This window comes from Mustela nivalis (assembly GCF_964662115.1).
Source record: "Mustela nivalis genome assembly, chromosome: 2".
In the NCBI taxonomy this organism is placed as follows: Eukaryota; Metazoa; Chordata; class Mammalia; order Carnivora; family Mustelidae; genus Mustela; species Mustela nivalis.
Window position 1 is genome coordinate 73,501,003 of NC_139021.1, and position 26,229 is coordinate 73,527,231.

At 39.0% G+C, this 26,229-nt stretch overlaps 1 protein-coding gene across 2 annotated transcripts in view; it reads left to right on the forward strand.

Moving 5' to 3' along the window:
* The window catches only part of CRH (corticotropin releasing hormone), a 189,697-nt gene that overhangs the window by 90,223 nt on the left and 73,245 nt on the right, over positions 1–26,229 (forward strand). Inside the window, exons 5-7 of one of the 2 annotated variants that reach the window (XM_082719166.1) lie at positions 122–420; positions 1,647–1,814; positions 24,584–24,706. The gene's annotated coding sequence lies outside the window, so the exon portion shown is untranslated. Of the gene's footprint in view, positions 1–121; positions 421–1,646; positions 1,815–19,208; positions 19,308–24,583; positions 24,707–26,229 lie in introns of those variants that run through there. The other variant, XM_082719167.1, reaches the window with a different exon arrangement.

The window sequence follows — 26,229 nt, forward strand, 5'->3', positions numbered from 1 at the left end:
CTGAATACCAGTGCCTGCACTGTGCCTGTTTGTTTTTAATAATATGTAGATAGATTGCTGATTGGTTTTCTCCAGGAGTTGACCAGAAGTTCCACACTGATGACCTTGTCTTGTTTTTCAGCAGACTTCAACTTCTGGCTATTGGATGGTGGGCACTGCCAATTTGTGTCTTGAATGGAATAACGAGGGTATTAAGATGCATTTTCTATGAGCCACCTCTGAACATCACCCCTGTGATATCCTTTGGTGCCACTTTGCTGATGGAAGAAGCTCAAGGTGAATGACTTTTGAACCTTCATCACTGAGGATAACGTGAAGCTAGTCACTTGCCATCTGGCTACACCTGAACATGCCAAACCGCATTACATGGAAGGAGTTCCAGAAAGATATGTTGCAGACCCCAAGAAGGAATGACTCCTTGTGAGTTTACAAGATCTAGTGTACATTAGCAACCTTTTTAGAGTTCTGGGGAGATAGGTGTAAGGCTTCCTCTGCAGCTGGAGGATGAGAAGAGGTTAGTCATTGACCAAATTCTCAGAGATCTCTCCCTCAGAGTTTGCTGAGTTACTTCTAATGTGTTAACTCAGGCAGCTGCTGCTAATTGCTGCTGATTACTGGTAAGTTGCTGTCAATAGCAAGTGGCTGTCTTAGCATCAGTAAAGACATATCTTAAGATAGTAGGACTAGGGAATAGAGTAGTATAAATAGCATTGAGATGCCAGAAGACCAAGGAGCTAGCAGCCCAACAGGCCAGAAGGAAAAGCCCAAGACCAAGAGGGTTATGGAAATGGCTCAATTCTGGCAGGAACTGGGATTCTGTTGTGTTAATTTTCATGCTAAACGATGAATGGAAGTTGGCCACTAAGCTTGAGGAAAGTTGCTTCTCAGCACCTCAGTGTCCCCAAATTCTGGAGGAATCTAGAGTAAGAAAGAGAAATAATACCAGGTGGAAATAAGAAAATTCAGGATTTTGATAGCCTGATCAAAATTAATGGAGGGTAAGCGTATAATATGAAACAAATAAATAATCCCAGACTGATTGAGATTACTGAGTCATTGTTGGCCTTTCCTCCTCTCTCCAGCCTAGTTGTGAGGGAAGCTTTTCCCCTTCATCTCTGCTTTTCCTTCTTTCCTGGGCTGGACTGGGAATGTGGACATGGGCAGTCCTTTTTATTATTCATTCACTGTCTGCACTATGGTAAACTTTAGGGATATAACATGAAATTAGACGGAGTTTAAAGTATTTTAGTCCTTCCTGCTTTTTCTTTATTCTTCTGAAAGTTTAATCCAGCTATTGACCCTGCTTGAATGTTATTTCCTTTTCTTTGGTTGGGGTGGGATGGTGTGTGTGTGTGTGTGTGTGTGTGTGTGTGTGTGTGTGTGTGTGTGTGTTCGTTCCTGAGATAGGTAGGAGACCAGAGTTCTCTCCTGGTAACTTGGACATTAAGGGGAGGAAGGCTTGGCTCAGGAGTCTTTGGGTTGAAGGGCACCTCTGAGGCCTGGTTGGACTGGTTGCTCTCGGTCTGAGTGAAGTCACCTCAGATACACATATTTCATCAGTGGTTGCATCAGTTGGGGCTCTAGCAGAAAGTTCATGGCACCCTGAAATGGTCAATTTGAGAGAATTTAATAAAGACTTTTTTCAGAGACATGGACAGAGCAAGGAATGTGGTTGTACTCAGAGAGTGGCAAGTGCCTTCTGATTAAAATCTGGCAATTCTGTGAAGCTGCTAGCTGGAGAGAACAAAACAGCTAAGGATTCAAGCATCTGACCATTCTGGTACATCATTCTCTTCTCATTGGAACATCTACAGGTATTATTAAACCCATTTACATTTACAAAAGCACTTGCTTTTGAAGCATGTTAAACAGTTTGCCCAATATTGCACCTCCAGTATGTGGGAAAACAGATTTGAACCCAGATCTATTAAATTCTAAATGCCATGTCCTTTCTGATTGTAACTGTTACATTTTTCATTCAAGGTAGGAGGACATAGGGGGGGAGTGTCCCTATTGTTATGAAAGCAAAACCTCTTGTAGACATCTCTAGCAGATTTCCAGTTATTTCTCACTTGTCAGAATTGTGTAATATGACCCCATTGCACGGTCTCCTTATGTGCCTGTCACCCATCCCTCCAGCTGCAAAGAAGACTGGAAAAGGAAGTGCTTGGCTTTGTTATACTCTATAGTGGAAAGTGACTAGAGAGTAGTAGAATGATTCTTCATTCAACCAGTTAGTGGCAGACTTCTTTTTTCCTACAGTTTTTATGGCACATTCTTTCTTTAGATAACTTTATACATTCTATCTGGTTTTGGTCATTTAATGCAAGACTCTTCACTTTTTGGATGTTTAAGGTAATAACATATTTCTAATCTACTTTGTATTGATTTTACAGCTTAACTCTGAACACATTTTTATTTTTCCTGTCTCTGGGTTTATGAGGGTTGCTTCACAAGATATCTTGTGGGTGCTAACAATAATACCTATGATATCAGGATTAGAGATCAAGAGTGGGAAGCCATGAACAAACATTCTGGTACATAGCAGCTATTGGGCAAAGGGTAAACTATTATCATTCTTCATCATTTATACCTTCAGATGGGACTTGGATGATTGAGAAAGATCTTGGAGAGAAATGGCAGATGGTGTTGACAAATGGAGTTTGGATGTGTGAATCCTCGTAGAAGACACAAGGAATATGCATTCTTGGCCAAGTGTGGAGAATGGATGGAGGGGCAGGATGCATTTGTTCACAAGCTGGCTAGCAGATATAGAGTACTTTAAACTGAATAGAGCAGGAGAAGGAGAAAAAAACCACAATCAGATAATACAGGCAAATCAGTTGTACAGAGAATAAGGAGTGTGAGTTAAAAGGACGGTAAAATGATTGGAAATGGTGTAATTCATGTGAGAGTTGATTGAGGATTGAACTGAAGATTGTAATACTCTCTGCTTTGTCCTCTCATTGGACTGATCTCATTGTGTTACCAGTCCTGTCACATTTACATTTACTTTGCTTTGTCAAATAATCTGAGATAAGACAAGTACCACTGTAATTTTCCAAAGGTAACAGAGGTAGATTCTAGACCTGGAGATGAGAGCTTAGATGAAAAAGAGATGTTTTGGGGACACCAGTATGAAGGGGTCTATGGAAAATTTTATTACAAAATTATCACTTATATACTATGTGCTGGGCACTGTTCTGAGTGCTTGGATTATTTCATTTAATCTACACAATAGCCATATATAGTAGATACCATTATAATTCCAATTTTAGAGTTAAGGAAACTGAAGGATGGGGAGAATAAGTGACTTGACTGGAGTCATATAGCTCATAGTGGTTAAAACCAGCTAGTCAGCTCTGGAAGGCAGGCAAGATTTCCCATATCAATGTAGGTACGTTATGATGACTTAAATGAATTTCTTTCTCTGATAGGGTTACTAGTCTGGCAGTTAGGGACAATGTGGTTTTAATGTGCACTTGCTTTTGAAATATTTAGTTCTATTGTAGAAGATGAATAAATTTATAAAAAAATAAGTGAAACATTTAAGATATGTTACATATAAACAGACAGTAAGTAGAACATGTGTAGGTCCAACATAGGTGAGAAGGAATAAAAAGATCAAAATATCTCTAATATTCATGAGGTCCTGGGTACTAAATATTCATTATACACTAAATATATATGGGATCTATGAAATGCTAAGTATAAAAAAGGCACGAAGTATTCAGGTTACTAAATGAACACATGATATTCATAAGGCTCTAATTCATAACAGCCATTCTAGCCCCATGTGTCCTCTGCCCAAGAAATACAAATAAACCCAGGGCTCTTAATCAGCTAACTGGTGAGTTATAGCTATGGGCAGAGGTAACTTGTCCCTACATCTCTCCAACAAAGCTAATGTGTGGGCCCATCCATGGGTCCCCTTGCTCAAAATCTCAATTCACTTTGCTTATATATATCACTGGAGTAACTCAAGAGTAAAGATTTTATGTAGCAATTTTTTTGTCTTCTACACGTGTATTTGGGACTGTCCTCAGTCCCATGGGTAACAGTATATATAACCTTGTCTTATCCCGACAAGTATTTCCTAAGCAACATTTTGACTAAGGTAAAACCTGGTGTCTATAGTCTCTCATGGTTCATCTCTCTCTCTGATTTTTCCCCCCTTCAGTTTTCCCTCCTCTCCCCTATGGTCCTCTGCTCTATTCCTTATGTTCCACATATGAGTGAAACCAAATGATAATTGTCTTTGCTTGACTTACTTCCCTTGGCATAATCCCTTCCAGTTTCATCCATGTTGATGCAAATGGTAGGTATTCATCCTTTCTGATGACTGAGCAATATTCCATTGTATATATGAACCACATATTCTTTATAGGATAGTAGAATTTTAAAGCTTCAGTGATTTGTGTTCATATTTGGGGCCAATGGCTTTGTGCTTGAAGGGTATTTTCAAATATGTTGGGGATGATTTTATTGCTAAAAAGAGCATGACTAAGTAGAAAAGATTCTAGAAACATTTCAAGAGAATGGAAACTTGGTCATGTAAAAAATACATTTTTTTTCTAATTATAAAATGAATATACATTTATTATAGACAATTTTAGAACAAAAATGTGTAAAACAGAAAATAATATACTCAATATCCAGAGTTGAAATAAATGTGTGTATACATTATTATTATTATTATTATTATTTATTTCAACTTATCTCAAATAAACATATATATGCAAATTTTATAAAATTGGGATCAAACTCATTATGATACCAAAATATAGATTTATATCTCTGTTTTTTTTAAAAAAAATTAACATTGTATAAAGAGTTTTCCCCTATGCCACTATATATTCTTTGGAAATAAATATTTTAAAATTTGTTTATTCCTTTCTTGGACATTCTGGCATGTTTTTAGGATACTAAAAGTATAGCCAAATATTGCTATTGCTTTAATAGGCAAAATTGTGAAATCCTTATATACAGGAGAAGCAATATGGGAAATGTGAAATCAGATATTAAAACATAAACAGTTCATGTAAAAGCAGTGTTAACGTTAATATTGCCTGCTTCCAGTGGTTTGGTATATGAGGGCTTGTCAGGTACCCTGTTTTGTTTTGCTTTTTGGCAGCATAGGTATTTGTTTGTTCTATATATATTTGACTTTATGCAGCACACTTCCTCCAAACCCCTTCTTTCTGTTATCTGTTTGGAGTGCTACCCATGTCCCCTTGGTGATTGATGTTAGCTGATGGTGCTGATCAATTAAATTATTCGTGTTAACTTTAGAAAGAACACTGTTCATGAATTGACATTTGTTGACTAATAGATTTCTCTCTAAATGTCGTGTTTCCATAGTAAGATGTTTTAGTAAGACGTAAAATGTTTCAGTAAGTCACTATTTTAGAAAAAGTTATTTCATAAAAGAGGGAATTAGAAAGAAAACCCCCCTACCTTTACTTGTACTATACTACCATTCACCTCATAACTCAATGAAGCAAAAAATAATAGGAAGCCACCCTGGTGTGGTTTGGTCTTCAGTATGCACGACATTCCTGCTCTGGACCCCAGGACCACCTGTGGTGGCTGCTCTTTAATTGTTCACTGTGACTGGAGATTTTGGTGGTTCTGTTTCTACTTAATATTCCCCATAGAGGTCTGATTTTCTGTGTGTTATGCTAACTATTAAACTAACTGAAGCACAGTGATTTTCAAACTATGTTCCTCAAAGTACAAAGGCAGAGATCTCCCAGTTACCACAGGGTTGTTAAATATGCTGGTTCTAGACCTTAATTCTAGAGATTCTGACTCAGTAAGTCTGGTGTGGGGTCACAGTTTGAGAACCACTGTCCTGGGGAGGGAACTGGGTAATGGTAGCCAGGTGGGTGGACTTTATTAACCCCTCCCTATTTTCTACTAGAATACAAGTTTTTTTTTTTTTTAAGCCTGAAAATAGCCTTTGTAAAGAATGCTTTATTTATCCCAGCCTAAAATGACTTTCAGAAGCTTGTAGAGACTTTCAGAAGCTTACAAGAGGTGACTCTGTAACAGAGTGGTTATTAGCTTCTCCATTTCTAGAAAAACTATAAAATGCTCTGTCCACTACTTCTTCTTCACCCCTGTACTTTACTCCTCAGCGATTGAATTCTCTGTGATGTGTAGGGGGATGCTAGTGGGTATTTTTATGAAAACACTGAAATATTTTAGAGACGCTCTTCTACTCTTACACGAAAGGGTGTAGGAAACTAGGAAGCTTCCTTCCCTCACATATGGAGTTGATGCCTGAGGCTTACATATAACAAAGTCTTGTGTTCCTACAGTTTAGAAGATTCTGGTCACTTGAGGCTGATTGAGAGATTAACTGAATTTTGCCTCTAGAATTCATGTTTTTCTTGAAAAAGATTACACAAGGTATGGTTAGAGCATTTAAGAAGACAGAGACTGGGATATCATCTAGCTAAGAAAACAGGTTGCTTTCTTAGTATCTGGTAACAGATGCTAGTATTTGCAGCATAATTTAATAAAAAAACCAAAAACCTGCTCTATCTTTAACCTGCCACAAATTACAGCATTTATAACAAGCTGATACAAATGTACTTTCATATGAGAATATCTATAATAACTGAACACCTGGGTGGCTCAGTCAGTTTAGTGTCTGCCTCGACTTCAGCTCAGGTTATGATCTCAAGAATGTGGGATTGGGCCCTATGTCAGGCCCCATGCTCAGCAGGGAGTCTGCTTGAAGTTTCTCTTTCTCTCCATCTCCCCCCCCCCCACTATCACACTCTCTCTCTAAAATAAATTAATTAATTAAAAAATAACATTCATAATATCAAGTTGATAATTGAACAGTCTTTTGAATTATTAAAATGAATCATTTCACATTAGAAGAAAACTTCTCTTTACCTTAAAGAAAAACCCAGTTTTCTGATAATGAGAATCAGAATAAATACCAGTTCAATTTAAATTTTATGATAATGTTTATCTTACAATAAATATATTTAGATGATAGTGAATATATTTATATGACAATATAATGGCTAGCTGGTGCTTTCTTTAGTTATTTTAAGTGTTCTTTATTAAATAGCTAAGGAAGAAGCACTTACACTACTGGGAAGATGGAGTAGACATACTTTTTCCTATTTGTTTGGTTAAGTATAACCTAAACCTTGGACAGTATATATAAAATATATATAAGAAATGTATGTAAGAATGAAAGGTGGAAAGAAGAAGGTAGAAGAGCTAGGAACCTTAAGACTTAAGGAACAACATAATGGTAAATTCCCTGTGTGTTTTTTTTTTTTTTTAATCTCATAAATCTGAGACTTTGAGCTTGATAAACCAGTCATCAGGAAGCTTCTGTACAGCAAAGGAAACAGTCAAAAAAACAAAGAGGCTGAAGTGTCTTCATTCTCATTGGTTTCCATGAATTGTTTCAGTTCTTCTTTGATCTTCTGGTTGATCCAAGCATTCTTAAGCAAGGTGGTCTTTAACTTCCAGGTGTTTGAGTTCCTTTGGAACTTTTCCTTGTGATTGAGCTCCAGTTTCAAGGCATTGTGATCTGAGAATATGCAGGGATAATGTCAGTCTTTTGGTATCTGTTGAGTCCTGATTTGTGACCCAGTATGTGGTTTATTCTTGAGAAGGTTCCATGTGCACTTGAGAAGAATGAGTATTCTGTTGTTTTAGGGTGGAGTGTTCTGTATATATCTATGAGGTCCATCTGGTCCAATGTGTCATTCAATGCTCTTGTTTCTTTATTGATTTTCTGCTTCGATGATCTATTTCTGAGAGAGGCATGTTAAGATCTCCTACTATTAATGTATTCATATCAATATGATTCTTTATCTTGATTAACAGTTTTCTTATGTAATTGGCTGCTCCCATATTGGGGGCATAGATATTTACAATTGTTAGATCATCTTGGTGGATAGTCCCTTTAAGAATGATGTAGTGTCCTTCTGTATCTCTGACTACAGTCTTTAGTTTAAAATGGCCACGGTCGCCAAACTGTGGAAAGAACCAAGATGCCCTTCAACGGATGAATGGATAAGGAAGATGTGGAGTATTATGCCTCCATCAGAAAGGACGAATACCCAACTGTTGTAGCAACATGGATGGGACTGGAAGAGATTATGCTTAGTGAAATAAGTCAAGCAGAGAGAGTCAATTATCATATGGTTTCACTTATTTGTGGAGCATAACAAATACCATGGAGGACATGGGGAGTTAGAGAGGAGAAGGGAGTTGGGGGAAATTGGAAGGGGAGGTGAACCATGAGAGACTATGGACTCTGAAAAACAACCTGAGGGTTTTGAAAGGGTGGGGGTTGGGAGGTTGGGGTACCAGGTGGTGGGTATTATAGAGGGCACAGATTGCATGGAGCACTGGGTGTGGTGAAAAAATAATGAATACGTTATGCTGAAAATAAATTTTAAAAAAAAGTAATTACAATGAAAAACAGATTCAAATTAAAACCACATTGAGATATCACCTTACACCAGTTAGAATGGCCAAAATTAGCAAGACAGGAAACAACATGTATTGGAGGGGATGTGGAGGAAGGGGAACCCTCTTACACTGTTGGTGGGAATGCAAGTTGGTACAGCCTTTTTGGAGAACAGTGTGGAGATTCCTCAAGAAATTAAAAATAGAACTTCCCTATGACCCTGCCATTGCACTCCTGGGTATTTATCCCAAAGATACAGATGTCGTTAAAAGAAGGGCCATCTGTATCCCAATGTTTATAGCAGCAATGGCCACGGTCGCCAAACTGTGGAAAGAACCAAGATGCCCTTCAACGGATGAATGGATAAGGAAGATGTGGTCCATATACACTATGGAGTATTATGCCTCCATCTGAGGGGTTTGAAGGGGTGGGGGTGTGGAAGGTTGGGGTACCAGGTGGTGAGTATTATAGAGGGCACAGATTGCATGGAGCCCTGGGTGTGGTGAAAAAATAATGAATACGTTATGCTGAAAACAAATTAAAAAAAAGTAATTACAATGAAAAAAAAAAGCACCAAATGCAAAGAAAGCACTCGTTAAAGCCTGCTGTCTGTAGCAAAAGGACTAGAAAAGAGGTAGTGTAGGAAGACAGAAAACTATTATTTTTTTTTTTAAGACAGAAAACTTTTTTTTTTAACACCTCCCCCACTCCAACCCAATCTCAAGACAGAAAACTTTAAGATAGATAATTGTTCTACTGTAGTCAAATACCACAGGAAAACCATGGCCCTACCTTAACCCACATTGTAATAAGGAAACCCCTCTGCTAGAGTGCTGTTGGAGGAGACCTAGTAGAGTTAGGACTTTCAACTTTCCTCATTGTTAATGATACTACCTCCCTGCCCCACGGTATCAGTAGAGGTGTAAGTTATCTATATATAATGTAGTACCTTGAACAACCACAAAAAACTCTACAAAGAGGTACATTTAAAAATAACATAGTAAGTCTGAGGATTTTTAAAAATTATTTAAATAACAATAAAAAATGTTTAAGACAGACCAAAGAAAATAGAAATGGAATACTTGAAGAACAAAGAGAAGCAAAAGATATAATGGCATCCATAAGTCACAACATATCAATAATTATATTAAATGTCAATGGTTTAAATATACCGACTATAAGACAGCAATTGACAGGGTATATTAAAAACTATGGCCAACTATATGGTGTTTATAAGAAACACACTTCAAATATAATATAGAAAGATTGAAAGTAAAAAAGATGAAAAATGCAAACATTAATCAAAATAAATCAGGAGTGGCTTTATAATATCATATAAAGCATATTGCAAAGCAAAGAAAATTAGAATAAGAAAGGAACATTATATAATTATGAAAGATCAGTCTACTAAGAAGAGATAGTAACCCTAAAGGGGTATGCACTAGAGAGTAAGCTGCAAAATATGGGAAGCAAAACTGATAGAACTGTAAGAAGAAATTGACAAATCCACAGTTATGGTTGGAGATTTCAGTACTCCTCTAGCAACACTGGTAGAACCACTGAACAGAAAATTAGCTAGAATATAGAAGAGTTCAACAACATCATCAGCCAACGAAATCTAATTGACATTTATAGAAAGCTTTGCCCAGCCACAGCAGTATATACATTCTTTCTAAGTGTTTATGGAACATATACCAAAATAGAACATATTTTAGGCCATAAAACAAACCTCAACAAATTTAAGAGAATAGAAGTCATAAGTATATGCTCTCTGGCCACAGTGGAATTATCTAGAATCACCAGCAGAGGAATAACAGGAAAATCTCCAAGCATGTAGAAATTAAGCAGTGCAATTCTAAGTAAGCCATTGGGTCAAAGCTTATACTGAAGTAAAAAGAAATTGAACTGATGAAAGTGAATATAGGACATAACAAAATTTTGGGGGGCACAGCTAAAGCAGTACTTAAGGGAAATTTATAGCACTTAGTGCTTTCGTTAGAAAAGAGGAAAAGTCTCAAATCAATAATCTAAGTTCTCACCTCAAGAATTTAGAAAAAGAGCCACAAAATAAGTTCAAAGAAAGCATCGAGAGGAAAATTTAAAAACAAATGTAGAGAAAACTAATGGAACATAAAGTTGATTCTTTGAAAAAGTCAAATCGATGAATTTAAAACAAATGTAGAGAAAACTAATGGAACATAAATTTAAAAACAAATGTAGAGAAAACTAATGGAACATAAAGTTGATTCTTTGAAAAAGTCAATAAAATTGATGAATGTTCAGCAAGATTAACAAAGAAAAAACAGAGAAGATGCAAATTACCAAGAGCAGGAATATTACTAAAGGTCCTCCTCCTCCAAATATTAAAAAGATAATACAGGAATATTAATAGCAACTTCACATACATACACTTGACAATTTAGATTTTTTTAGATTTTTATTTAGAGAGCCCTCTCAGAAAAACAGGACTAGTGGGGAATTTCCTCAGCTTGATAAAATGAATCTACAAAATCCTAAAGCCAACATCAAACTTGATGGTGAAAGACTATATGTCTTCCTCCTAGAAGTGGGAAGCAGCAGCTCTCACCACTCTTCTTTATAGTGCTGTAAATTCTCGTCAGTGCAAAAAGCAAGAAAAGGGAATAAAAGTTGCACATACTAGAAATGAAGATATATCTCTCTAGATGTGGATGACATAATTGTCTGTTTAGGAAATCCTGAAAAATCTACCAAAAAGTGCCCCTCCAGAAGACAAACAAACTCACTTCCTATAATCATTAAGTGAATCCAGTACAAAACTGAATTGTTTTCCTATATTTTAGTAATGAACATGTGAACACTGAGATTAAAAGTGCAGTACCATTGATAATTGCACAAATAAAAGAGAAATAGGTATAAATCTAACAAAACATAAATAAAACTTGTATTATATAAACTACAAAATACTACAAAAATAATCAAAGATCAAATAAATAGAGATATGTTCATGGTTTAGAAGACTCAGCATAGCAAGGATGTCAATTCTTTCCAAACAGAATATGCATGTTTAATGCAATACCTACCAAAATCTGAGCAAGATTTTTTATAGTTGTAGACAGGTTATTTTATTTTTATTTATTTTATTTTATTTATTTGACATTTGACAGACAGAGATCACAAGTAGGCAGAGAGGCAAGCAGAGAGAGAGGAGGAAGCAGACTCCCTGCTGAGCAGAGAGCCCGATGCTCAGAGAGCCCCCGCATCGGGCTCTCTCCCAGGACCCTGGGATCATGACCTGAGCTGAAGGCAGAGGCTTTAACCCACTGAGCCACCCAGGCGCCCCAATAGTTGTAGACAGGTTATTTTAAAATCTATGTGGAAAGGCAAAGGAACCAGAATAGTTAAGTAATTTTGAAAGAGAAAAGTGGGGATGCCTGGGTGGCTCAGTTGGTTAAGCAGCTGCCTTCGGCTCAGGTCACGATCCCAGTGTCCTGGGATCGAGTCCCACATCGGGCTTCTTGCTCCGCAGGGAGCCTGCTTCTCCCTCTGACTCTGCTTTCCACTCTGTCTGCCTGTGCTTGCTCTCACTCACTCTCTCTCTGACAAATAAATAAAATCTTAAAAAAAAAGAGAGAGAGAGAGAGAAAAGTGAAGTGGGAGGGATCACTCTAACCAATTTCAAAACTAATTATAAAATAACACTAATCAAGACTGTTTGGCATTTTTAGAGAGCTACACACATAGATCAAAGAAATGAAATAGAGAACTCAGAAATAGACCTATACAGATTTGCCCAACTGATTTTGACCAACATACAGAAGGGATTAAATACAGGAAGAATAACTTGTATAACAAATTGTCCTGGAGAAGTTGGACATGCAGAGAGAAATGAATCTTGCCTAAACCTCATGACTTATACAAAATTTAACTCAAAATGGATTTTGGACTTAAATGTAAATTGCAGAATTATAAAACTTTTAGAAAAAATACATGAGAAAATTCAGTTTGAGATCTAGAACGAGGCAAAGAGTTCTTAGTTTGGATACCAAAAGCATGAATCATAGAAGGAGACTCGATAAATTGGACTTGACCAATGTTTAAAATATTTGCTCTTTGAAAGACCTCATTAAAAGTATAAAAGGAAAGCTACCGACTAGGAGGATACATTTGCAAACCACATTATCTGACAACAAACTAGTATCTAAGACCTATAAAGAACTCTCAAACTTCAACAGTAAAAGAACAAATAATCCATTTATTAGTCAAAAGACATGAAGAAACATTCCACCAAAGTGGATATGCAAAGGGAAAATGAGCACACAAAAAGATATACAATATCATTATCCATTAAGGAAATGCACAATAGAAGTATAATGAGATGTTTTCATACACCTATCAGAATGACTAAAAAAATATATGATAATACCAAATGCTGACAAGGATACAGAGAAGATCACTGACACATTGCTGTGTTGAGAATATAAAAAAGCATAGCCTTTCTGGAAAACTGTTTGACAATTTCTACCTGTGCAACCATCAAGTTGTTTTTGTAGTATCAGTAACGAGTGCCCATTAGTGCTTCCATAGTGACTGGATCTTTCTTCTGATTGACTGGGTCTTTTTATTTATTTATTTATTTATTTTTAAAGATTTTATTTATTTGACAGAGAGAAATCACAAGTAGATGGAGAGGTAGGCAGAGAGAGAGAGAGAGAGGGAAGCAGGCTCCCTGCCGAGCAGAGAGCCCGATGCAGGACTCGATCCTAGGACCCTGAGATCATGACCTGAGCCGAAGGCAGCAGCTTAACCCACTGAGCCACCCAGGCGCCCCTGACTGGGTCTTTTTAAAAATAGCAGTTACTTTCAATGAAGTTGTGATAAAACTGCAAGCCTGGGAGCCATCTTGCCTTAGATGCCTTTGGGTATCTTACTCTTTTGCATTAATTTTAAGCCATGCAATTGCCATTATTTCTAGGTTCTTAGATGAACATCATTATAACTGTGAAATTTTGACAACTTTTTTTTTAAGAGTTGTAATCCTTACTGTTGCTTCCAGGACATTGACTTTGAACCTATTTAGGACCCCTAGTGAAGTTTCGCATGGCAGGCCCAGAGTAATACTGGGGGAAAAGGCAAAGTTGTTCTGTTTCCCACCTGCTACCTCCAGCTGTGCTCCAGCCATGAAGCCAAAGGGAATGCATAGCTAGGCATGTACGTACCTGTAACATGAAGTATCTCTGGAAGCCTGCCTGAATTTCCAACTGCATACCCAGCGAAGAGGACTTGAGTTGCCCTTATTGCTGCTGGGTAAATGGACTGTGGCACAGAGAGAATGAAATTCCTCCAGGGATGTAGTAGAGTGTCTGGGTCCAGAGGGTCCTTCAGGTTTTTCTGGTTGGCTGACTTCCAAATCCAATAGTGGTTCCAGGGCTTTCTTTTCCTGTTAAGTGACTATGCAGAGTGATCCCTCCTCCATGGAGCCCATACTTTCATGGGGCATACTTCCTTGAGATTTAACCAGACACCAGTCCAAATCAAACCTGTAGCAATCAAAGTCCCAAATGATGCTGCCCTCTCATTAACAGTGCTTTTCTTTTCTTACTTTTTTTTTTTTTTTTTTTTTTTTTTTTTTTTTTTAAGAGAGAGAGCATGAGCAAGTGGTGGGGAGGGAGAGGGAGAGAAAGAATCTCAAGCAGGCTCTACCCAGGGGTCAGTGTAACAACCTTGAGATCATGACCTGAGCTGAAACCAAGAGTCAGATGCCAGGCACCCCAACAGTGCATTTCTAATTGGAAAAGGGTGGTGGTTTTGAGGCAAGGGGGGGGGTGGTATTTAACGTGTGCTGTCTGCCTAATTGCTTTTGAACCCTGGGGGTTCTGGGCTCTTGCTATTTGTCTGGTTGTCCTGGTGTCTTAAGCTTTAGGAATGACAAGTACTGGTTTGGAAAGGTCAGCCTTGCCAGAAAGAGATTCTATCCTTATTAACATCCCAGCTTGATTAATGTCTGCTGTTTTTCTTTTTCCCTCCATTTTTTGTTCACTGGACCTTTGGTTCACCAATTTTTTTATTTACTGAAATTTGGAAGGTGGAGACAGAAGAAGAAAAGGTTTTTAAACTTCAAATTCTCAGTGTTTGGTGTCTAGCACATGATTTTTTGGTTCAGATTGGAAGTATTTGGATAAGGTTAAATTTTAATTTTCTCCTTAGTATATTATCCTTGATTTTTACTTTATTCTATCATTGTCAAAATTCACTATAAGTTTGTATGTGTCTGGATTGTTTAGTATTGCAGAATTCTTCAGGCACAAGTGGTGGCTATTTAGGCAATTGTATTCAACACCCATAATGCACACATAGATATTCAAACATTTTTGATGGTGAAAGCTTCTTTAAAAAAAAAAAAACAACAAAAACGATTTTATTTATTTATTTGACAGACAGAGATAACAAGTAGACAGAGAGGCAGGCAGAGAGAGAGAAGAAAGGAAGCAGGCTCCCTGCTGAGCAGAGAGCCCAATGCCGGGCTGGATCCCAGGACCCCGGGACCACGAGCCGAGCTGAAGGCAGAGCCTTTAAACTACTGAGCCACCCAGGTACCCCTATGGTAAAAGTTTCTTAGGATGTGGAGTGGCACAGCTGCTTATAATGGGAAGTTCTGGTTGGTAAGAATAAAGTTAATTTTTGTGGCAATAAAACACTGAAGAAAATAACCATTTGCTGTGCTTATTTATAAACTATAATCCCTTTATAGGATCTTAAACAATAATGAAAAGAAAAACAGAAATGAGAACTCCCTCCTGGGAGTTTACTTTCTTCACTCTACATTCCCTAGCCGGAAGCCCCAATTTTTTAAATTGTGAATTTTTAAGAAGAGCGTCATTTTGCATTTCCTGGACTATATATCATGCAGTGACTCACAGAGCTGGGGTGTGCAGGGCAGGCACATTGGGTTGCTGTAACTGAGAACAAGATGACATGATGTCACAGAGTCAGTGTGTAATGCGTCATCCACACACTATTACAGAGCAGCTCTCGGCTTGATTCTGAATGTCAGAAGATGCTGCAGAATCCTGGAGGGAAAAAATCTGTCTAATGGGACTGTCTACTGCACTCATAAAATAAAAACCAATTTGATCCTTCAGAGGTACCTTTACTCCCAAAGGATCCCAGTGTACTCAGCTCCTGCCCCAGGAGTATTAGTCATACATCTCTGAAACATCATCTCCTCTGTGCTAGAAGAGGCAGGTCCCTCTGAGGCAGCCCTTTCTGCAACAGGTTTTATTTTGAGAGGGATATTAAATAGTATTTCAAATAAATGACAGGGGAAATGATAGAGAGGCAAATGCAATTTCCCTTGTTGGAATTTGAATAAGATCCTGTGGTTAATAATCCTCCTTTTTTTTTTTTTTTTTTTTTGAGACCTGTATGGTTTAAGAGGAAACCCCCCTCTATATTGCAGAGAACGTAGTGTGAATTCACAGGGACTTGGATAGGATGAAGAGGTCAGAGAAAACAGGTGAGAACATTTGGAGGAAAAGTAGACAGTACCCAATACCTAGGAAAGGAAATCAACCAGTAGGTTTAAATGCAGAGAAAGCTGTTAGGCCATCACATTTTTGAAAACTCATCAAGAGTTTTGAAGCTCTTGAATGTCCAGCATCTTGAATATGGAGAGTGTTTAAAAGACAATCTGTGCTAAAACCCTTGTAAGTAACAGAGGAGTAAAAATTAAAAATGTAGCAGGTGAGAGCAAGTTTTCCATGGCCTGCTTCTAGTTCTCAAAAGAAAAATCTTGCTTGATATTTTGTTTCCCTGTGGTAAAGCAAAGGAAAGAAAGGAAAAATGTGGGGTTGTGTCCATAGCATTAAGTCTCATGATTTTTTTTCTAGAGGGCTGTTGCCCTAGTAGCCTCTAAGTCAGTTCAGCATTCCCTCATCTTTCATCAGATGAACCGGTTAGTTTCATATAGTAATTTTTTTATCTGTATTTTTCTGATTCCTTCTGATTTCTATAGTGTGGTCTCTGAGATAGTTTTCTTATATTTTAAAATATGTATCTATTATAAAATGTGTTCATTAAAAGTTGTACATGTTCATTAGATTTGGAAAAGAGGTATATAGAAAAAAGAGAAAAAAGTCTATGATCCCATCACCTTGTGTTTAGGTGAACTGTCTGCCCGACTATATTTTTCTTTGCATAAATTTTACTTTAAAATGTGAAATCATAACATAGATTGTGTGTACTTTGGTTCCCTTTGCCATTTGACTTATTGCTACTTCTTAAGTATTTTCCATACTATGACACTCTTCAGAATCCTTGTTTTAATTATGTCATAATATTCCATTGAGTGGAATAACATTATTGTAACTATGTACTCTCACATATAGACTTTCAGTTTTTCATCATAAACAATGCTAAAATGAATACTGCTGTGCAGATTGTGTTAATCTAAAGCTACGATACCAATTTATATCAAAACTAATTCATCAAATCGTCTTGACTAAGACATAGAACTTTAAAACAGAATTCTAAACTTTTCTAACACCTACTGTAAGCCTCTCTCTGAACCCCCCCTCTCCTCTACGAGGAGGAGAATCCTACCGCTCCTGTGGGTTTCTCCTTTCTCCCATCAACTATGTCATTTCACTAATCCAGACTTGCCTGAATTGAGCCCTTGACTGTCAGGTTTTTCAGTGACTAGACCATCTTTTTGGAATGGTTCAGTCAGCCTGTGTGTTGCTACCTCTAAGAGAAACAGACTTTAGCAACTTTTTGATAAATTTACCTCAAGCTTCCTAGAAACAGTTTAGGTCTGAAATAATCTAGTTTGGTTGGTATCAAGGATATTGTAATTTAGTGATATTTGCTACATTTTTTAGGGGAGGGGGCCAGGCCTTCTCCTTGGCAGAGTATGGAAGAACAGAGTGAGGTAACTGGCAAGATAGTGGGCACATAAGCTCTAAGTAATGTGACTTGGAAGTGGGGGGACGGTCTGGGAGAAGATCAATGAGGGAAGGCTCAGTAATTTTTCATCTGAAGTCAGTCTGCAGCATGACCATGACCATTTAGATGTGCTCACGTGCTTGGATGAATGTCTTGGTAAGGACCTGAATTGGAAAAGGAATCTCATGCAGCATATTATATCTATTTTGGCTGATAGTTCCTAAGTGGAAAGCTGGAACCTTAAAGATTTTGTGGGCCAATCACATGCTTTAGAGCTATACAGTATCACATAGTTAATATGACATACTGAAATGGAAAGTAAGATGTACATGATTGATTCAGATAATTTTATCATTTGATTATAAGTTTTGAGCTTGATGGTTTAGGCAACAGCCAAGACCAATGAGCAAGAGGATATGAAATATCACTGCCATCCCACCTACCTGTGACCATCTAGACTTCTCTGTACCATATCACTACATGTGGGAGCTGCGTCACGTAGGGGGAGGCAAGAACAAGTGTGTGTGTGTGTGTGTGTGTGTGTGTGTGTGTGTGTATTTAGTGGTACATATTACTCTGCTGTGAGCCCCTCATGGCCAGACCCTCTTGGCAGATTGTTAGAATAGGTCATTACTACTGCTATGTACCCAGTGTGCCGATGGGAGTGACTCTGCAGGCATGTGTACCCACCTATCATAGGTGCTTCCTTGGAGATGTCTGGATTTGGTCAAGGGTATTGCTTGGCCTTATGTAAATTGTCACTTTTACCAGTTAGGGCCTCCTATGTCTTCCTTTATTCATCTGCACGATTCTTCTTGCTTAGGAAGCAGTGGGCAGCCGTAGGGCACCAAAGAGTCTGATTTTTGAGTGCCAAACAATTTCAGCTCTGCTTTTTTGAGGTTGTGCAAGGGCCCTGGGAAAGCATGTGAAACTATACCTTGCCTGCCAGGTTGGGCGGGTGGCTTTTACGCCCACAGCTTCTGTCAGAGAGGGAGTCCCAGAAGTAAGTGCTCTCTGATTTTGTGGGGAGAAGCTCTCAGGTCCTAATTGGTTTCCACATGCACAGCTCTCATGTTGCACAGAGACCAAGAAATAAAAGGGTTTTGAAGCATGGTGCAGACAGCTACATATGTGCATAATTGCAATTTTCTTTGCAGTACTTCTGCCCAGTAGGATGTAGTTGCTCAGGGATTAACTGAACCACATACAGGTCATGAGGGCCTTATAAAGGGAGACTGCATCACCCAAGCAACAGCTACTGACCTTCCTTATCCTGGCTCTGTACAGGGGGTAATAAATGAATGGTGGTGTTACGTTTTGGTGTGGATGAAATGTAAAGAATCTGGGATATTATTCATGGTGCCAAATAAATTATCTTAGAGAAGTGCCAAAAGCTGTAATGTCCACTCAGGTCAGTTTTAGAGAGGAATGAAGGCACTCAGGTCAAAGCACTTATTGTTAAGGGAGGTGAGGCTTTTCTCAAAGCCAGCTTCCCTAGTTTAACTGCTTACATGAGCCCAACTGACCAGAATTGACTGAACTCACCTATTTAGCATACATGGTCTCAACTGTGTAGCTACTGTGATCCAGACATATCAGTTCTCACCAGGCCATTACCAAATGTTACTCCAAAACGAATTCGGTGGAACCCTGAGGAGCAATTACCAAAGGCTGGAATCGGACCCAGGGCTGATGAGGGTCCACGTTAAGTGGGGGAGAACTTGTCTGAGGAATGCAGTTGAGCTGGGTGGATGATTGTGATGTCATAAACTTGAGAGAAGAGTAGCCGTTATTGGGGTTTTGTTTGTGTTTATAAGGGAGGAGGAATGGTGTCTAGAAGCAGCAGTAAGGAGCAGGGACAATGTCCACCTTTCTTCATGGTGTCTAGGAAGAAAATGAATGAGCAGCCTTCACTGAGAAGCCTTCAAGGAGGGTAATATCATTACTTTTTCAATAAATATGTGTTGAGCACACCTGAGTGCTGGGGAAACTGTGTGCACTTGTGATCTGGGGAGACGAAAAAATGCAGCACCGAAATCAATGCTCTTTCCATCCAGCATTCTGCCAAGTCAAGGAGGATCAGTCAGGTAGAAGTAGAGCTCCATGGAGTCTGAGGGTGTGTGGGAATTCATTTACAGTAGACAGGAGTATAGGCCAGAAGGGAAAGTGTTGGAGAAAGGGAGTAGTGAGGGTCTAGGTGAAGGAATCCAGTAAGTCCCTCTCTTGTCACTGCAGCTACTTCTGGCTTGTTTTTATCCCACACACTGGCTTACTGTCTTCCTCTGTCCACTTGGCAGAAAATGGCTGTCTTCAAAGACTCTGGGCTTTCCCCGATCCAGGGACCAACCCAGATTGAAACTGGAAACTTTTAACCCCAGTTCTGAATTTCCAGCTCTGGCCCACATATGTTACCATAGCCAGGAGGGTAGGTCACAGTGTAAATATGACTGGAACGCCTAGCTTGGCAAGGGGCATTGTCCAGAGAAGAGAGATTGTTGAGAACTGGGTGAAAGGCCTAAAGGGTCTTTTCTCTGGGCCACTTTTCATGTTTGGGGAGGATGTTGGGTGAGAGTCCGCCAGTGTGGAGTTTGCACAGGGGCAGCTGCTGCTCTTGGGGTGACTGGCACATCGTTGCTTTTCCCCTGAAGCCTCCTTCTTTTTTTCTTTTTAATTTTAATTTTAATTTTTTTAATTTTCAGCATAACAGTATTCATTATTTTTGCACCACACCCAGTGCTCCATGCAATCTGTACCCTCTATAATACCCACCACCTGGTACCCCGACCTCCCAGCCCCCGCCCCTTCAAACCCCTCAGATTGTTTTTCAGAGTCCATAGTCTCTCATGGTTCACCTCCTGTTCCAATTTCCCCCAACTCCCTTCTCCTCTCTAACTCCCCATGTCCTCCATGGTATTTGTTATGCTCCACAAATAAGTGAAACCATATGATAATTGACTCTCTCTGCTTGACTTATTTCACTTAGCATAATCTCTTCCAGTCCCATCCATGTTGCTACAACAGTTAGGTATTCGTCCTTTCTGATGGAGGCATAATACTCCATAGTGTATATGGACCACATCTTCCTTATCCATTCATCCGTTGAAGGGCATCTTGGTTCTTTCCACAGTTTGGCGACCGTGGCCATTGCTGCTATAAACATTGGGATACAGATGGCCCATCTTTTCACGACATCTGTATCTTTGGGATAAATACCCAGGAGTGCAGTGGCAGGGTCATAGGGAAGTTCTATTTTTAATTTCTTGAGGAATCTCCACACTGTTTTCCAAAAAGGCTGTACCAACTTGCATTCCCACCAACAGTGTAAGAGGGTTCCCCTTCCTCCACATCCCCTCCAACACATGTTGTTTCCTGTCTTGCTAATTTTGGCCATTCTAACTGGTGTAAGGTGATATCTCAATGTGGTTTTAATTTGAATCTCCCTGATGGCTAGTGATGATGAACATTTTTTCACGTGTCTGATAGCCATTTGTATGTCTTCATTGGAGAAGTGTCTGTCCATATCTTCTGCCCATTTTTTGATATGATTGTCTGTTTTGTGTGTGTTGAGTTTGAGGAGTTCATTATAGATCCTAGATATCAATCTTTTGTCTGTACTGTCATTTGCAAATATCTTCTCCCATTCCATGGGTTGCCTCTTTGTTTTCTTGACTGTTTCCTTGGCTGTGCAGAAGCTTTTGATTTTGATGAAGTCCCAAAAGTTCATTTTCACTTTTGTTTCCTTTGCCTTTGGAGACATATCTTGAAAGAAGTTGCTGTGGCTGATATCGAAGAGATTACTGCCTATGTTCTTCTCTAGGATTCTGATGGATTCCTGTCTCACATTGAGGTCTTTTATCTAAAGGCAGAAAAAGGCCAACATACTCTCCAATCTGGTCAGATTAATCGATAATAAAGAGACAGCTTTATTCTCCTGCTCTAGGATTAAAAGGAATCTACATTAGGTTTCCATCTCCTGCGCAGGTCATTGTTATTTGGCAGCAGTTTTTATTCATAAAGAAAATGTAGTATATCTTTGAGCCAAATGAAAAATGAAAATACATCTAAATGACAGAGTAACATTTTGCTAATTTCTCTCAACCAGCTAAGCTTCATATCTGTGCAGTTCTCATCTTCCTGCACAGGAAACCTCTTTGCTTCTTAGACACACTCTTTGTGCATCCAAGGTAATCTGTCAGAGCTGGGGCAGCTGCTGGTGTCCCTGAGCTTCGGGGCCCGGATCACTCTTCATTTCCTGGTGCTGACGGCAAGAGCAGCCCTCTTATTGATCATGTCAGGTTTGGCCTTTCGTATCTGATGGATGGAGCCTTGGTCTGGGTTTATGGGTTATATTTTTAATGGGAGATAGTCAAACTCAAAGAATATGAGTGGATCCTTGGCTTGGCACTCCCTGCTTGGACAGACCCTGGAGACAAGATGATAGGGATCTAATTTTAGAGCAGATGGAGACCTCTCAGGGGCAGAGAGAATAAATCAAGCTTTATCCCTGAATTCATTTGCTCCATTCATTTATAGTTTGTGTTTCCAGTACAATATTGCTCACTCAATGCATAATAACAACACAGTGATCTGGATCCTACCCTCAGGGAGATTTCTGTCTTGTAATAGTTTCCATCAGCATGACTGCTTTGATACTGAGTGGAGGTGTTAGGAGAAAACTTAGAAGTGTCCGACCTACACATGAGGGGAGCTGAGAGGGCTCCAGGAGGAGGTGGTAGGTGGAGATGTGAATGATGAGCAGCTGTCAGCTGTGAGGAGGGCATGGAGATAATGTTCTGGGTATAGGCACAGCTGTTTTGGAGAGAGGAGAGCAAGGTGTGTTAGAGCATCTATGGAAGCTCAGTAGCAGAGGCATGAGATGGCCTGGGGCTAGGGCAGGAGCCACATTGTGCTGACTAACAAGCTGGGATTTCTCCCAAAGAGAAGATAAGCCACTGAAAGGCTTTAAGCAGAAGGGATGCAGACACTTCTTCAGTGCTCCCAGCCTCTCCTGCAGGGTCAACAATGCTTTAATGAAATGTTGTGATTCCAGTTGGGCAAATGTTCCCAGGATAGTCATTCTATCCATGTGTATGAATTAGAAATGAATTTTTTTTAAGTATGTATTTAGTCCTGTCTGCTGGGGTCAGCTGAGGCCCTTTTTCAGTTTCCTGTCTTTATATACCCGTTCCTACAAATCTTTGGGACTCAAATCCTGGACTCCTGTCCAGTCTGGCTTCTTGCCTTGGTGGAAGGAGGGATGTCTATAGGAACCCATGACATATGTTTGTCTCTGTTCGCCTGGTGGGAGGTGGGTTGCTTTCCCTGTGAGGCATACAGGAACCCATGTCATTTCTGCATAGTCTGTAGAAAGTGTGGGGACAGGAACTTAAGTCACAGCTGTTATATTGAGGCTCTGCAAGGCTTCCCACAGGGCCCAATATGCTGAGGTTTACTTGGGTACAGGGAGGTTATTTTCATCTCTTTGGAGCCGCTTCATTCTGTGCTTTCACTGGGGTGGCCTTCTTGCCTCATCCCAGCATTTGCGTCAACAACTGGGGGTGGCAGGGGGTGGAAGAGACAATTGAGGAAGATTCCAGTTATGCCAGTAAGATCGGTTTATGTACTCTGTGCTGGAAGTGCAAGAGGACAAAGTTCAGTTTTGTTCCATTCAGAGTTTTTTTTTAAAAAAACATATAATGTATTATTTGTTTCGAGGGTACAGGTCTGTGATTCATCAGTCTTACATAATCCACAGCACTCACCATAGCACATACCCTTCCCAGTGTCCATCACCCAGCCACCCCATTCCTCCCTCCCCCACTCCCCAGCAACCCTTAGTTTGTTTCATGAGATTAAGAGTCTCTTATGGTTTTTCTCTCTCTCTGGTTTCATCTTGTTTCATTTTTCCCTCCCTTCCCCTATGATCCTCTGTTTTGTTTGTCAAATTCCTCATATCAGTGAGATCATATGATAATTGTTTTTCTCTGATTGACTTACTTTGTTTAGCATAATACCCTCTAGTTCTATTCGCATCGTTGCAAATGGCAAGATTTCATTTCTTTTGATGGCTGCATAGTATTCCATTGTATATATATATATACCACATCTTCTTTAACCATTCACCTGCTGATGGACATCTATGTTCTTTCCATAGGTTGGCTATTGTGGACATTGCTGCTATAAACATTGGGGTGCACATGCCCCTCTAGATCACTACATTTATATATTTGTGGTAAATACCCAGTAGTGCAATTGCTGGGTCATAGGGTAACTCTATTTTCAGTGTTTTTGAGAACCTCCATACTGTTTTCTAGAGTAGCTGTACCAGGTTGCATTCCCACCAACAGTGGAGGGTTCCCCTTTCTCCGCATCCTTGGCAATATGTCGTTTCCTGACTGGTTAATTTTAGCCATTCTGACTGGTGTAAGGTGGTATCTCACTGTGGTTTTGATTTGTACTTCCCTGATGCCGAGTGATGTTGAGCACTTTTTCATGTGTCTGTTGGCTATTTGATGTCTTCTTGAAAGAAATATCTGTTCATGTCTTCTGTCCATTCCTTGATTGGATTATTTGTTCTTTGGGTATTGAGTTTGATAAGTTCTTTTTTTTTAAAATTATTTTTTATTACATTATGCTAGTTACCATACAGTACATCTTTAGTTTTTGATGTAGTGTTCCAAGATTATTGTTTACATATAATACCTAGTGCTTCATGCAGTACATGATCTCCTTAACACCCATCACCAGGCCAACCCATCCCCTATCCCCCTCCCCTCTAAAACCCCCAGTTTGTTTCTTGGAGTCCATAGTGTCTCATGGTTTGTCTCCCCCTCTGATTTCCGCCCCCTCATCTTTTCCTTCCTTCTCCTAATGTCCTCTGTGCTATGCCTTATGTTTCGTAAGTAAGTGAAACCATATGGTAAGTTCTTTATAGATTTTGAATACTAGTCCTTTATCTGATATGTCATTTGCAAATACCTTCTCTCATTCTGTCGGTTGTCTTTTGGTTTTGTTGATTGTTTCCTTTGCTGTGCAAAAGCTTTTTATCTTGATGAAGTCCCAATAGTTCATTTTTGCCCTTGCTTCCCTTGCCTTTGGCGATGTTTCTAAGAAGTTGATGCGACTGAGGTCTAAGAGTTTGCTGCCTGTGTTTTCCTCAAGGATTTTGATGGATACCTGTTTCACATCCAGGTCTTTCATCCATTTCAGAGTTTTATTTCTGGCTGTGATTACTGGAGACCTGAAGGTGTTGAAGATGATTTAGTGAAGAATATGGGCCCAGGAATCAAATACACCAAGGCTGGCCAACTGGCTTTGTCACCTACTGACCATGTGAGTATTTGGCAGATAAGCCATCTGTTTCTTCTCTAATAGAGTGGGGATAAAGGTTCAGAGAGTTGCTGTGAAGGCTTTTTTCCAGCATTTTTGAGATATAATTGACATAACATTGGGTAAGTTGAAGGTGTACAATGTGATTATTTGATACATTTATGTTGCAAAATGATTACTACAGTAAAGTTAAGTAACATATTCATCACTTCACATAATTACAATATTTCTGTGTGTATGAAGAGAGCATTTAAGATCTCTCTTACCAACTTTATATGATACAGGTATTGTTAACTGTAGTCACTGTGCAATATATTGGATCCCCTGAACTTATTTATCCTATAATTAGAAATTTGTACCCTTGGACCAACATCTCTCCAATTCCCCCAACTCCCAGCCCCCGGCAGCCACCTTTCTAATCTCTTTTCTATGAGTTCAGCTTTTCTTAGACCCCATATTTAAGTAGATCATACAATATTTGTCTCTCTGACCTCTTTCATTTAGCATAACACCCTCAAGTTCCATCCATGTTGATATGAATGGCAGGACTTTCTTCCTTGTTTATGGCTATAAAATATTCCTTGTGTATGTGTGTGTACAGCACATCTTCTTTAATTCACCCATTCATCCATCAGTGGACACTCAGGTTGTTTCCATGTCTAGGTTGTTGTAAATAATGCTGCAGTGAACATGGTGGTGGGGTAGCAGTATCTCTTTGAGATAGTGGCTTTATTTCCTTAGGGTATGTATCCAGAAGTAGGATTGGATCATATGGTAACTCTATTTTTAATTTTTGGAGGAAACTTAAGCTGTTTTCCATAGTGGCTGGACTAATTTACATGTTCACCAAAAGTTTCCTTTTCTCCACTTCCATGCTAGTACTTACTATCTCTTGTCTCTTTAGCCATTCTAAAAGTGTGAGATGATAACTCATTGTCATTTTGATTTGTGTTTCCCTGATGATTAATGATATTGAGTATCTCTTCATGTACTATTGGCCATTTGTATGTCTTTTTCAGAAAAATGTCTACTCAGATTCTCTGCCCATTTCTTAACCAGATGATTATGATTATTATCATTATGATTATTTTGCTATTGAATTATATGAGTTCTTTCTATATTATGGATATCAACCCCTTATCTGATATATGATTTGCCTATATTTCTTCCATTCCATAGGTTGCCTCTTCATTCTGTTGATTGTTTCTTTTGCTGTGCAGAAGATTTTTAATTGGATGTAATACCATTTGTTTAGTTTTGTTTTTGTTGCTTGTGCCTTTGGTGTCATAGCCAAAAAAATTGTTTCTAAGACCAGTGTCAAGGAGATTTTTCCCTATATTTTCTTTTAGGGGTTTTACAGTATCTTATATTTAAGTCTTTAATCCATTTCAAGTTAATTTTTGTGAGTTGTGTAAGATAGGGGTCTGCTATTATTCTTTTGCATGTGAATATCCAGTTTTACCAGCACTATTTACTGAAATGACTATCTTTTACCCAGTAAGTATTCTTGGCTCCCTTGTCAAGTA